Below are 15352 nucleotides of genomic sequence, written 5' to 3' on the forward strand. Positions count from 1 at the left end.
CAGGTCCTTTCTCTAACTAGAAAAATAGAATTTCTATCCCTGGAACATTCCCACTCTTTTCTCCCAACAATGATGTAATGCCAGTCAGTTTAACTGATTTATTATTTCCTCTTTTGTTAAGAGAATCTGAAAAGTGTGCCCTTACTTCAAACATACAGATGTGCATGGCTTTTGAATAAGTGTAATCAGGCATCTTAGTGCTTTTCTGTTTTCTTATCTTGAAATCACATCTGTGTACCATCAGAGCCTAGCTGGTCAGTACTAGGAAATTAATGCTGGCATTTTCCTGGGCTAGGGAAATAACTTGTGTGGCTTTTATTTTTAACCTAGGAGCTGTTGATTTTCTACATTAGCTGACAATGTGTATATTTACCTAAAAATAGTGTTAGTGCTTCTGGGAAATATAGGCCTTTTTTCCTATTTTAAACCAGAATATTAGTGTGCATCAGATAAAGAACTACAATTAAAAAGCTATCTCCCTGACTTAGGGCTGGATTGTGCTCTCCTCCTCCTCCTTCTCTTCTGGTGGATAAACCTAATGAGGAGCCAGAAAACACCGTGAAGTGCATTTGCTAATTTCCTGGAAAGTGCCCCCACAATGGAGCTACAGAGTGGGGTGGAGTTAAGGCTTCCTAATCTTATGAATCCAGGGGATCCATAGGAGAGGGAACTCACAGACCTGTAGAGCCTGGAGTCACCTAACACCTGCCCATCCTCACTCTAGGTTTGACATTCTCTCTCCAATTGCAATAGTGGTCCTAAGGGATTATAAAGTTTCCATAGATAAAAGGAGAATGAATATTCTATCTATTAAGGATAGAAGAACCCCAGAACTGAAAATGTAGGCTGGCACATGTGTGCCTTATATACAGTATATTTAATTTTTCCCTCAAAATATTTTTCTCTCTTCCACTCAAGGCAGTGCTTGAGTGCTTCCACTCAAGGCAGCTCATAGGCAATGTAGTTCCTTCTCTTTCCTTTAAAATTCCCCCTTCCTGCCCGCCCCCTGAGGTCTTCTGTAGAAGGGTAGTCTGGATGGTGTCTAGAGCTGGAGAGGAGTCTGGAATAGGTTAGGGTGGATCAGCAAAAGGCAATGAGAGAAATAACACTTTGAATGGGGGAGAAGAAGAGAGAAGAGAAACAGCTGATGTGTGTGTGGTAGGGCAGTTTTTATTTGTCTTCTCTTTCTGCTGAAGGAAAAAATTAACAGTTTGCTTCTTTCATGATATTGATAACAAGGAAACAGCATGGCCAGTAGAAGGTTTGAAAGGTATGTGGGTCGTTTAGGAAATGAGTCTAGAATACTGTAGTGTGTGATAGTTTGGATAGTCAATGCGTTAAGAATAAATCCGTATGAAACAAATGGTTTCACTTCTCAGGGCGGGGGGATTATGCAAACATTTTCTTTGTTTTTTGATCCATGTGGCTTCATGCCCCTCAAGATTTACTCTGAGTTTTGGATTTAATCGGACTTCAAATGTCAGCATGAAGCTCAGGTAAAGCCATCAACTTTATCCTGGTTTTGCAACAAAACCATGAATTAGACGCAATTCCACATGAAACCATAAATTGGCCATAAATTTGCTAAAAGCTGAGTGCAGATTTATTCGAATGGCTTGCAAGCCATTACAAATAAATGTTTATAAAATCTAGACTGAAGTTTGAGTTTGTAACAACCTCCCCTAAGTAAGGAGTGAGATCCCCATCCCCGCTCTGGCCTTTTTATGCCAAGTAAATGGGCTGGAGCGGTGAAAAGGGCTCCCAAAAGATTCCTTTGAAGACTCCCTCACCAGCCATGGCACCGGGGTGTGCTGGGAGCCAGGTCTAGGGACAGGAAGGGCGTGTTGGGGGCAGGCCTGCAGCCTACAGTACTATGAAGATTTCAAATAGTGCTGAAGCCCAGAGAAGCAGCTGTGATTTAGGCAGGCCCCCAGGGAGGCCTAAGTCACACTGTGGGCCAATGCAGACCCTAGAGCAGCCCAGGATTGTGAGAGCACAAAGATGCTCTTAAAGGTACATCAAAGACTCTCACCATAAGAGCATTTCCCATGATTTCAGGATTCACCGCTAACATTCAACCCTAAGCATCTGAAAGCACTTTATAAACATTAATTAAGTCATTAAATTAACATTAAATTACAATACCCTTATTAAGGTAAGTAGTGGGAAGGGCACTAGCGTGGGACCTGGGAAAGCTGGATTCAAGGCCTACTCTACTACAAACATCCTGTTTGATCTTGGGCAAGTCATTTAGCCTCTCTGAGCTTTCCTTTCCTTTCTGTAAAATGGGGATAGTAGGCCCTTCCCTACCTTACAGGAGTGATGTGAGCAGATATATATTAAAAATTGTGAGGCATTCAGATACTATGGTAAGGGGGACCATATAAGTACATTTTTAAATACATTTTCAAACTGAAATTACAAAGGGGATTTGTGTGGTTAGAGATTAGCTGGAATTTCCTCACAGCCTCAGGCAAAATAAGAATTATGGCTGTAAATTTCTAGGAGTGATATAAAACATGGAAACCTCACAGCACCTGACATACCCATAAGAAGGTCAGGTATTTGGGGGCTGGTGGGGAGTATCCTTGGGCTGTGAGGCAAATCAATTATTTCATTATTCATCCATCTCTCATTCAGAGGCAGCCCCTGTTTGTGTTTGATTGCTGGTACTGATAATGATGATGTTGAGAATTGCTGTGATGAGAAATTGCAATCAGCTAAATAGCAGAAGAGGTTCCCCTTGAGGAAGGGTAAACTAGGAAAAGAAACTTGTAATCCTATGCCAAATTGTTTTGGGGCTGTACCTCTTTGTTTAGCTGAAGGTAAACCTGTGGGGAGAGATGTAGTGAGTTAATCTAATATACATATAGGACATGCAGTAGAGGTGCTGTCTGCATTTTTTATTTCTATTGTTGCAGCATATTAATATGCACCATCTATTGTCATTTTATTATATGTATTGCATTGCATTACTCTCTAAGGCAACATATGAAATGTTTGTATCTATTGTCATGTCTTACTTTGAAACATATAATCTGGCATTCATTTCCCGCAAAGGCATTGTATAATTGGGTAGCTGGGTAGGTGTGTATTCCTAGCCAAAAAATTGGTTGCACAATAATTAAGATTGCCACACACAGTAAACCTGCCACAATACTACAAAAGCAAAGAAACAAAAAGTTAAGCCACTTGCCAGTACTTATCCTCTACTCTTACAGCCACAGACCTTACACTTCTACAACTACTATTTGCCACAGGACTGTTGCTGGAATTATGTCAGCTTTCCAACCCATCCTTTACAAACTGCTTCCTCCAAACACACTAGCCTGCTGATCAATCCTCCCTTCCATACATCTCCTTTACCACACTACCTCTTTCCATCACTATTCATTGTGTTTGGTGTAGTACAAAGAAATGTAACACTGTCTGCCTCCCCTCACAGATCAACTGAAGATGTATGATGTATAAAGGATGTCCAACAGAAAGCCTATATTAATTAGAACTGGGTGAATAATATAAAACATTCATTCAAATGGTTAAAGGCATTCACTGCAGCCATAACCACACATATTTTGTGTTCAATTTCAATAAATACATTTTAGAAATCCAGTTAAGTGACACAAATATTGGTGGAAAGCAAATTTCTAAATGAACGTTACTGTCTTCCATAGAAGGCACTAATTTAGAGCATGTTCATCCAATTAGGGAAGGGGACACTGGAAGGGTGACATCCCACTGGTTTGGGAGTGCTGTACAAAAATTATGTAGTGGTAAAGTGTATTCTGGTAAGTGGAGTAGAGGATTTGTACTATTGGGTGGCTTAACTTTCCTTTCTTTGGTTTTGCGGATTTGTGTAATGTATGTTATTTGTGAGGCAACTTTAAATATAATGGAATCAAATGTTTGTGTGGGAATCTGTGTGTATGGAAATATTAATATCAACAAGACAGGTACAAAATACCAATGTTTGGGGATTTGTTTTAATTTGTTTTAATTTTTTAGGATACTTCCTTTAAAAGTAATGAAGGTCCCTACACTTACTCCTTCTATATGGTATCTTTTAGTGAAGTTTCTTTGAACAGATGCCACAGGACTGCAGTAGCATTTAAAATTATGTTCTATTCTGAAAAGTAGGGATCTGAGGTTCTAGGTCTATGTTGTCTAGATGATTTCCATATCAAATCTGCTCAGTTTACAAGTGTTAAGATATTTTCTCTAACCTCATATTCCTGCAAACTGAACCTGGGATCTGAGAAAGAAGCTGTCCTTTTCTGGCTAATGCATCATCACCAGTAATAAACTCTACGTGGGCCAAGTTCTACCCTCATTCATTAAATTTGTGCAGCCCCATTGTCCTCTAATTCTTCTGTCAGCTACAGCTGTGCAACTCTGGTGCCATAATCCGGCCTGCTATTGGAACTTGCTTAATAAGATACTGTCCAGTACAGAATAAAATGCTGCTCATTCTTTCTTAGATATGTTGGCTCTGCAGTACTTATAGAAATAACATTTTATTTTGTGTAAGCATAAGTGACTTTTAAGCAGTTATTAGATATTCTGTAAATACACACCAAAACTAGCAACATTGAATAAGATGGTGTCATAGTTACATAGTCACTTTTACAAGTAGTACCACTTTTCAATAATATGTCACTGTTGTACTCATTCAAAGAGAAATCTGTATAGCATATTGGTTGTCAAGTTCACAAATGTTTAGGGTCATACAAAATTAAAATGGACTTTTTGATAGACACCGAAACCCTATTTCAATAGTGAAAGAGATCAGAGCCCAAGTCCATTTTATAAAACATAATTTAATCCTTGTGCTTCATTCATTATTGTGATTGCCTCATCATATACATGATTCACCAAGTTAAAAGATATGCAGATAGCCCTGTGGACATATACTATACATAATGATATTTCATTGACGAAAGCAGAATATAATTGCATCTTAACCACTGAAAAAAGCAGTGATTCTATTGGCAAGAGTTGAAAAAGTGCAAGTTTTGCTTTAATCGCAGCATGTTTCCTGCTCCCTTTGCTTTTTCACGGGAGCACTTCAGTTTTCAGAAGTTGTCACTGCATATGTTCTGGTCCCTCAGGCTTTTTGGGTAGTAAATAAGGAAAGGAAATTTGTCTAACAGAAAAGACTTGTGGGATACTATGGTAAAATATTTGCTATATTTCTCTAGCACTGCAAATTCAACTCATCCTTGCACTGAAGAAAACCTTTAATTATTTGGTGATTTGCCCATCTACATGTAGTTTGGGGAAAACATTTTCTCACCCTTTCAATTTTGTTCAGCAAACATTTGAACATACTACATGACCATTTTAAATCAGTTTTACAGATCCATAGGTTGAAACCCCAAAATGATGACCCCATTATAAATAGAGTCTGGCCAAAATTGAACTAGAAGAGGTACTATCATGAGATCTGGCTGCAAAAATAAGTTAAAAGTCATGATGAAAAACTGAGAAAAAAATCCACAAAATATTTTTACAGATTTTTTTCCTCCACTTTTCTTTTGACCAAATCTAATCTTTACGATAGTCACAAAGTCCAAGAATGGGGACATTTCCTGCCTGTGAAATGTGCCCTAATGAAATATATTTGATGCTCTTACTGTATATGGTCTCCTGACTGCCTAGACACTGTCCATCTGCTAGAATGGCTTTGTGCCAGTTCACAAAGTGATCTGCCAGAACAGATGCCAGGAAATCCCACAGCAAGGAGTTTAGATATTCAAATTATATAATATTGCTAATGCCGTATGTCAACCCTGTTGACACCTACATTTTATGTAAGTTATCTACATCCTGGAGTAATTCAAAGATTATTCATAGGTTGTAAGGTCATAAAGGACCATTATGATCATCTAGTCTGACCTCCTGTATGGCAATTTGGCATTCACAGGCACCAGTGGTTTGCAGGAAAAGACTGAGGAAGAAGAACCCTACATTAGGAAATTGACTTCTTCCATTCATTGAACAAAGCAACATTTTATTTCTAATTGCATCCTATGTGATCCTCCTATTTCCTCTCCTGGTGACAGTGTCACCACTCCTTTTTTTCCTTTATTCATGCTGTCTTCTGTGCCTCCATGTATACAGGGAACGCTCAACCTATTCCAGTGTGTCAGATGCCCACTCAGTCAGCTTCTCCCAGGAGGCCCCAAAATACTAACTCATGTCAATTAATGACATCACCCCAGTTATATAAAAGGAATAAAATAATCTACATGGTTACCATGCTCTGGGCCTCCATGTATTTTTGTTAGAGCTTAAACTTATTGGGTCATATTCAAAGATGACGTGTAAAGTGAACATGAACCTTGAATACAATTCTCCCTAGTATCATGCTGAATCAAATATCTAGTCAGAGATAACTGAGTTATTAATGAACCTGCAGTGTTATCTGACAAGGTCTCAGTAATGCATGCAAAGTTGGTAATCAAGTCATGGATAGCAATAACCAATACTTGCCACTGACACTACATTACCAGAGTGAAATGTAGGGTAAAATCACTGTAAGCCACTGCCTGATGGTTTTCAGCAAGACCCATTCAAGACCAAATAGATGGACCTCATCTGTGCTCAAAATTAGTCTTCTCCAGCCTGGTCTTGCAATGTCCATTGTAGCTGGGACCAAAAAGCCTCCACAGACAGTCTTCCTTGGACTTTCATATTTCCAGTCAACAGCCACATAGTACTGATCCAAACAGCATAGCTACCACAGTCAGGTGTCTAAGCAGTGCAGTGACCACAGACAATCATAATTAATCCCTACCTTGAGAGGAGAGAAGAGACCGGCCCCATTGCAGAAAACCACCAAGAAATCCCTCCCCTGAGGTTATAACTACTATATCATACTGTCTATAGCAGCTCTATCGTTTAACTGTTAAATACAGACAAAATGGCTTCAAAGAAGCTGGGATGAAATAACCAGTAAAGGCCTGATCCAACTCCGTTAAAAACCATGGATAGACTCCTCTCATCTTTAATATCGGATCAGACCCTACCATTTTCATTTAAAGAAATGCTATAGAACTGGAAATTTTGCCTGTACCTCTGTTTTTACTGGATTATGGATGTAGAAAAATCCACAAAAACAAATGAACAGATAACATTTTCCCTTACTTCAGATTAGCTGCCTGAAGAATACTCACATTATACTAGTAAGAGGTAGCATGGATGGCATTGTAACAGTGGCTGTTGGTTTTAGGGAACAATGGGTTCTTCTTTGAGAGGTTGCAGACATGTATTCCACTCAAGTGTGTGTGCGCCCATTGTGCCAAATCCAGAAAAAATTTGCCTAACAATATATGTAGGGGCAGCACTCAAGTTTTCAGGCCCCTTAGCTCCTTCCCTGACTATTAAAGGGCAGTGCTGCTCCTCCACCACCCCAATTCCTTCTTACTGCCCACAGCTTGAGTCAGAGAGCTCCATGTGGTTTTTAACCTCACGATTGTTTCACAGTGCAGTCTGTGGTTTTTTTTTTTGATATAATTGTTAATAGTTTAGTACCCTTAGATTAAGTTTATTAATAATAGTTAGTTAGATAGGATTTGCCTGATGTGATACCCTCCTTGGGGTTTAAACACTAGCTGTTGTGGGGTAGTCATACCCAATAGTGATCCCCACATTCAATGTTTCTTTTGCCTTGGGGAGGGAACATTAAAGAAAGGTTCTCTATCTGCAAGAAGAGAATTCAGGTGACCAGAAACTGATACCTGAAGCAGCACCTTCCAGAACAGGCCATGAGGCCCTCTTCAGCACTGGGGCACAGGGTGGCAGGCCTTCCAGAGGGCCTCTGAGCCAATGGGCCATTGATCATCCAGATTCAGCTTTCTTTCCCAGGAGGAAGAGAAAGTATTCTCCTTCCTCTGGTCCGCCTAGAAATATGTCTCATAAAACAGACTGGAGCTGTATCAGAGCAAGGAGCGATTCCTTCTCCCCTTCTAAGGGGCATGCAGACTGGCACCATAATTCATCTGGTAGATGAGACAGAGCAGGCCCATCTACTTGCTTTCTGATACCAAGGCAAGAGCAAGTGGATGCTGTAACTTAGACTCCAGTACTGTCCAAGGGGCATCTGTTGGGTCTGGTACTGATGACTTTGGTGTTGGCGCTGTTTCCACACCAGTGGCATATCAGGCAGCATCGGCCCTGCTTTTCCTGTATGTTTCTTTCTCTCCACTAATTCAGGAACATTCAGCTGGCTTCTTTGGTGTCCTCAATGCCATATGGGCTGGTTGCAGACCTGCCGTTATTGTCAGCACCACCTTCTATGCCTCTTCTAATTCAGGGTGCAGAGTTGAGGTTGCCTACCTTTCTGGTACTGAGGGCCTGATCAGTGCAGGTGCTAACTTCAGTGCCAGTAATAACTTTGGTGCACACTGCATATATGGGACTGGTGCTGGCTTCTACTTCTGTACCAACATCTGTTCTAGTATCGAGTGCAAGGCCCCTCTAGTATTTAAAGCATTGACTGCATTACCTTTGTTGGTACCAGTGCGTCTTGCATTCTGCCTTCAGATGAGGCTGGCCATTTACTGGCCCCTCCGGGGGTGGCTCCTCCATTGCCTGCAGGGAAAACCTTATGGCTTTCATAGTGGAAGGCCATCTAGTGGCAAAGACATCACTACAGCCAGCTTTGGACATGGTGAATGCTGCTTCTAGAATGATAGCCTCTGCTGTGTAACAATGACAAGGGATTCATGGTTGCAGAACTCTGAGATAGCTCCTGAGGTCCAACGGACGATTGAAGACTTACACTTTGATTGTCAATTTTTGTTTCTGGAGAAAACTGACGAAATGTTGCATTCCTTAAAAGACTCTCAAGCTACATTACATTTGTTGGGGGGTTTTACTCCAATGATAAAAGAGGTGTCACTCCATTGGGCAAAAGCAACAGCAGCAATAGCTCCCTCAGAATCTCTTTGGATCTAATTATCCTGCTAGACAGCAGGACTTCTCCAGAAGCGGACACCAGTCACTTAGACGGAGATCTTCTGGTCCCAATTTCAACCAGTCCGCCTATCTGTACTTAGTTTTGGACAAGCAGTCCATTTGACTCTCTCTGAGTTTGACATTCCAGTCTTCAATCTTCAAGTCATTTCCCCTCCACTTGGGGACACTTCTTCAGGGCTTGGGAGTAAATATGGACAAGTGGGGCTTAAGCACTGTGGGAGTAAGCTATGTCATTCAGTTCCTGTCCATTGTCTCTTCTCATCCTCCTAACTTGACCTTTTCCAGGGACTCCTGTCATGACTCTACTCTCCTTCAGCAGGTGCACACTCTCTGGGCTTCGGGGACCATAGAGAAGGTTCTCCTAAAGAATCAGGAAAAGGGATTCTACTCACAGTACTTCCTGATCCCTCCCTAAAGAAAGGGTGAGATCTATCCTCAATCTCTGCAGTTTCCCCAAGTACATCAAATATATGAGATTTTGCATGATTATCCTAGCTACTATTCTCCCCATTTTAAATCACAACAACTGTTTTGCTGCCCTCAGTCTTCAAGATGCTTACTTCCATGTGGCAATTTTCCCAAGTAAAAGGAGGTAGTGGTAGGTCAGCATTATCAGTGGAGTGTGCTTCTCTTTGGCCAGTCCTTGGCTCCAGGAGTATTTACCAAATGCATGACTGTAGCAGCATGTCTCAGAAAAAGAGGAATTCATGTCTTTCCATACTATGTTTTGTGACATCTTTTCATCTAGACAGTAAAGAAAGTTTAAAACAAGAAAATGGACAGAATAGGACAATGCAGGGTCTATGTTAAATAAGTGAAACTTTAGTCAAGTGAGAAACATTCATTATAACAGAAGTACCTGAAATTACATGGGAAACAACTATGACAATTGGCAGATTATGATTCAAGTACTTGTAAATTTTTATGACGCTGAAAAGTAGATTTAAAAAAAAGAGTGAGAAAAGGTTCAGAATACAGTGATGGCTCTTAAAAAATCCTAGTTTTACTTAATGATAACTAGGTATGGCTAAGGTTACCTCAGTGTCTGCAGGAGTTCCTCACACTCTTCATAGAACATACCTTGCATAGTTCAGATGCTCACTTTGTTCTAGTTGCAAATTCCTAAGCCCCAGCCCTGTGACAAGCTCCACATGGGGTGGATCCTCGCAGAGTCCTAGAGCTCAGGCCCCAGCCTTAACTTGAACATCTACACCATAATTGAACAGCCCCTTAGTCAGAACACCGCAAGCCCAAGTGAGCTGGCACAAGCCAGCTGCAGGTTTTAATTGTAAAGTAGACATACCCATGGAGTTCATTGCAGGATCCGGACTTAAGGACTGAGCCAAAGCCTGATTGATTCAATGGGAGTCTTTGGACTTCAGTGGTCTTTGAATTAGTTTATAAACTATAGCCAACATTTTAAGGGCCACCATTTGATATTAGTAATATTTCTATGTATTATAGATCACTTAAGTAATATTTTTGAAAAAGTAATCAGTTAAACTAAACCTACTATAAATCAATTCAGAAACACCTAGTGGAATGGCAGTAAATGAGAGAATAAGATACACTATTGTACCTAGAAAGGCATTATTATGCTTTTGGGACCTAATTCTGCAGGATGCTGAACACCCTCAACTACTTTGGACTTAAATTTTAATTGAATGTATGTAGGTTAGGCCTGTTTGACTAACTTGGACATTTAAGACTCGTATACAGTCAAATATCACAGTTAGAGTGCACCCTAAAATACTAATGTACTGTATTGTTGTTCTGAGAAGCAATACACAGGAAGAACAGGTGAATTTCTAGTCATGCTTGGATGAAACCAGGAATAGTCTCTTCAAAATTAATACAATATTGGATCATTATTTTTAAATAGGGAACTATGCATGCTTGAACATATGGATCTGGCTATGCGATAGTATAAATAGGGAGAGCTGCTTTTGTAGATTCTGCTATTTATCTTAAAAAAAACCACACTAAAGTTTGACTGACACTAATTTCATGAACAAGATACCCTAGAAACTCCAGTTTATCTCATAAAATCATAACAGACAGGGTTTGTGATGTCCCCTCTGCAATATTCTTTATTCTGTCAGTTTATAGCATTTGAAATGACGGAAAGAGATGCGTTCCTTTCATATGCCAGCTAGAAGAACAGAACCTGTCACCAACAGTGTAATGTGCTGTGTATTATCACTCTGACTGATCCAGAGGCCCAGAGACTGTCATCTTTTTAGACTGTACAAGTCAACACAAATAAAACTGAGGAGGCAAATGATAATGTCTGAGATAGATCCAGGCTCATTCTGGCCATTACTTTTTATTCAAACCTTAGAGATGACATGATGTGAAAAATGAGCCTGTGTCTAGTTCAGTGCCCATTAGTGTGTGAGCACATTATCTTCCACTTTTCACATTGAATCTCTCTGTACACAGCATGGCAGTTATATCTATGCAGCCCGTCAGCTATAGGGGGTTGTGAGTACCTTTTTTTGCTTAATGTATAGCAAATATTGCACCTAAAATGATGTATTGCAAGCACTTTTGAACACATTTTTTAGGAATGGTACTTTACACACACATCACACATTTTTTCCATAGTGTAGAGCAGATACAGATCTAAACTGGTTCTTTCAGACTTTTAGAAAGTATTCTCACATGGGTTTGCTATGAGTGACAATGATATACCTGTTTACATTTCCATTAAAACTAGATTCATAGCCACGCAAGTTAGTAACTATTGTACAGTAACCAATTCATCTGCATTTCTGGAAATCTAATGTATGCAATTTCATGAATGGGAATGAAAAGTGTAATTTTGCTACATGTACAGTATATGTAGACCTTTGTTTTCTGTAACAATTGATTATCTAAGAAAAATAGACTTTTTATGCTACTGGCAGATGACAGGACCCTTACACAGTGTGCATAGCCATAAAATAAACATCTTTGTTGCCTGCGGATGTGAAGAAATCAATTAATTTTTCATATCACTCCTTAAGTGTCACATTATTTTGGCCAGAGATCGCAAATTGCACTATGAAAATGTGCCTTTCAACAACTCTATTGGATACAAAACCTGACAGACCTCAATGTGTACATTTGCCGCCTTTAAAAATAACAGAAGGAAAACCATGCTTCAAACACGAATCAGTTTCCTGAGGAGTTTTTAGCATGGTCACTAACACTGTTAATACCCAAGTAAAATTCCTATTACTCTCCTGTATAACCTTTAATTACCCCCACCAACCCAAAAATATCCCTCAATTACCTTGTGGGCAGAATTATGCATATTTTTAAATTCTCCTAGCGATATAACACTAAACGTTGGGTTGTTATGGTTCAGTGGCTTAAATTACAGTGTACTTAATTAAAACCGTGTAAAAAGCTGTTAATATTCCATATAATTTGAAAGACTTTGATTCGTGGGGCTTTTTTTTTTTTTTTTTTTTTTTTTTTTAAACTGTTACAGAATACTTAGTTTTGCCATTATGTTGTCATTTACTATCACCTTAGCATTGAATGATGCTTTCATGTCTATAAGAAATGTAAACAAATGAGAATTACTAGCTAAAGACGTCAGATCCTAAGTCTGCCCTGTTGCTGGAATTCCTTCACTTATGTCCTACAAGAGGAACAAAAGCAAACAGATTTAGTGTTGGCCATTTGTTTCACATCAAAAAGTGTAAAATTTCCAGTCCAGGAATATTGTTGTTTGGTTAATTTCTTATATCAGAAAATGGTTGAAATCATGATGTGTTCTTTCTTTCAGAAACCCCATGGACATTCTATAACATTTGTAGGGGCAGTAAACAGGAACATTTCAAAAAAATTGAAGGCAAGAGCATTTGATTTCAGAGATATCAAATTTCTGTATGTATAGATTGTTACTACTAGTCTCACCTCTTTGGTTAAAAAACAAAACAAAACCCATGTACACAAAGTAGACAAAAATGCTGCTCTTACATACACTGATTCAAAACTGTTGAAAACAATAGCTCACTTTATGAATGTAAGATGTTGGTTTCATCATATATCTGCACTATTGTTAACTAATCCATCAAAATGAATGGTTTGGTAGAGCGTAGTATCAATGGAAATGGTCTCATGGTCAGTGGATACTAGTGGCTACATGTTTAGAGAAAGTAAAGTATTGTTAATGCATATAGGAAACTGAAATATTCAAACCTCACCTTCTTTATAAATCAGTTCTTCCCTTCCATATACAAATGTTATTAAGGGTCTATCTTAAGCAAAAGAATTATAAATCATGTTGACATTACAGGCTGACAGCCCGTTCTTAACTCTTTATATTGGGCATAGACATTGAAGAAGCATGGATGATCTGCAGTATATTTTGCACTGTTGTGTGATCTTTGTGATTGCTAAATACTGTGCTAACGATCTCTCTCTCTCTTTCTAGCACTTCCAGAGGATACAACATCCAAAATTCCATTGTCAGGTGTTAGAATTTCATCTTGAATTTTGAGTGTGTAATAATCTTTATTACATTCCCTGTAAAATCGGGACAATTACATCATTTTTCCAAAATTTCATTGATACCAGTGTGATTACTGAAATGTATTGTCTGCACAAATGAATTGAAAACGTAAATAAACCACAGGTTGTGATTCAAACTCATTCTTAGTTAAGAATTAAAGAGGAGTTGGTGGTTAAACTGTAAATTTTCATACCTTATTTTATCAATCCTTCATTAGAGCAATGCCAAATATAGAATCATGTGAATTTTTAGGAAAATGTGTAAAAATAGACAACTAAATACTAAATATTTAATTATTTTTATACTTAAAATAATCTGTTTTCCTCTTTTTAAATTATAGTGTTCAACAATTATTTTGTTTAAATAAATTTAGAGAAAGACATATTGGCAGGACTCATATTATTTCCTTCCAGTTTCTCAGACAGCTTTGAAAACTACTTCTGTAATAAAGGAGACTGCAAAAGCACCCAGACCTCTTAATACAAAATTCAGTTTCAGAAGGTTTTATGCTCAAACTCAAAAAACTGACTTTTCAAATGACTTTTTGGAAATTATTATTTCCCTTTGACTCAGACTAAGCTATTTCAACAAGTACTATCTGTAAGAACTAGTCCTGCCAAAAATATACACCTGAAGGTTCTTTCTTTCTTTAATTTCCTCTTAAAGACAATGTTCATGTCCTTGTTAGAAGACTTTCAAAAAATGAAGTTTTTAGTGGTAACTCTGACAATTTACATAGTACCTCATGTTGGACATGGCTGTAATAAGCATTGCCAAAACATATTATGAACATTTATAGTTCAATATAAAAATTTAGTATGTGGGAACAATAGAATTATTTTAAAGCATACCCAGCTACCAGCTTCAAGTTTACTCAGAATGGGCTGAATGAATATTTGTCCCAATATAATTGAATAACTATACTGTTATAACTAGAATAATCATGATTTTGAAGCAGTTGTCTAATTAACCCCAGTGGACACAAACAGTCCTCAATTTCAATTGGACTATTTCCTTCAAAATTCAAAGTGAAATACCACGAATATGAATAATTACTTTTATAACAGCAGAGGGCATCATCATATGTTCCATATACAGATCTCACTGCTACATTGGAAAGAAAATAAGAGGAGAAAAGGTTGCATAGCTGTTTTATCACCTATGCAATAGTAATGACAATAATTCCATTAACACACCTTTCCCCTGGGATAATAGGAAGTAAGAGAACTGTGTGCCCTTTTACTCTCTTTGATTATGACATTAATTTTTATAACTGTAAAGCTAGAACAAAATAAGTTGGTCTTTTCACACCTACACCATCTCACTTTCAATAAACAAAGCCTGTTTTCTATCTAGTTATTCCTGTCAAAGTATTGTTTGAAAATGTTATTCATTAATCTCTTACTGTTTGTACTTTGTAACTTATTTTTTCTACTAGGTAATTATTTTATTTTATTTGGTCTAGTCTCAAACTGGCACCTGAAGTCACAATAAAAGTTTTGAAGAAACCTTCAGATTCCCATTTACTAACTCAACTAAGACCTGGTACGTTACAAAAGGGTGATGTGTTTGATGGGCATTTAATCCATCTCTTGTAGGTCACAGCACCATGGAATTAGCTTTGCAGATGGCTTACATACAAAGGAAAGATTCAGTAAGTGTTACTATTATGTGGAAGAACGGGTCACTGGAAAGCAAAAGGTTGCTGTATGCAGAGGTAATAATAAATGGCCCATATTCAGATACTCTAGTATGTTTGCTACTAAATTGTGTACACAATCTTCAGGAGCAAACTACCTATCTGAGAGTGAGCCTTGCTTAAAGAAATGTGTAAACAGAAGAGAAAAACATGTAACATTATGATTC

The 15352-nt window shown here is 38.3% G+C and overlaps 1 long non-coding RNA gene across 1 annotated transcript in view; it reads left to right on the top strand.

The window, feature by feature from the left end:
- The window catches only part of LOC137154194 (uncharacterized), a 242945-nt gene extending 229228 nt beyond the window's left edge, over positions 1 to 13717 (top strand). The window contains exons 7-8 of the long non-coding RNA XR_010920136.1: positions 12758 to 12823; positions 13409 to 13717. This is a non-coding gene — a long non-coding RNA (uncharacterized lncRNA). The remainder of the gene's footprint in view (positions 1 to 12757; positions 12824 to 13408) is intronic.
- The last annotated feature ends 1635 nt before the right edge of the window (positions 13718 to 15352 follow it).

This window comes from Emydura macquarii, unplaced genomic scaffold (genome assembly GCF_026122565.2).
Source record: "Emydura macquarii macquarii isolate MOO-44397 ecotype Brisbane River unplaced genomic scaffold, CSIRO-AGI_Emac_v2 contig_1253, whole genome shotgun sequence".
NCBI classification, from domain to species: domain Eukaryota; kingdom Metazoa; phylum Chordata; order Testudines; family Chelidae; genus Emydura; species Emydura macquarii.